Here is a 362-nt window from a genome sequence, read left to right on the forward strand (position 1 = left end):
AATGGCTTTTCTCATCCATATCTATCTTGTTCCCACATACCATTTCAAAACCAGCCACCCAATTTCAATATTCATGAGCCAGACAAGGACAAATGAGATAAAAAACCGTCTTCCCTTTCCCTCCAAAAAACACATGAATTAGGGCTTTACTTTACTAGTTGAATTCAAAGTCTTATTCAAATTTGACATACAACTACCGGCCATCCTAACTACACTTGGTTTGTGTTTCTAGAGCATGAGCAACTGAGAGAGAACCTTTTTTTAAAATAAAAAACGCGACTTCAGACAGAAAAGCAGAACAAATACTGAGGCAGAAACTCCTTAATGTCACCTAACTTGCACTGTGCACGTGGTCGCACCGC

This window comes from Heptranchias perlo, chromosome 24, assembly GCF_035084215.1.
Source record: "Heptranchias perlo isolate sHepPer1 chromosome 24, sHepPer1.hap1, whole genome shotgun sequence".
Lineage (NCBI taxonomy): Eukaryota > Metazoa > Chordata > Chondrichthyes > Hexanchiformes > Hexanchidae > Heptranchias > Heptranchias perlo.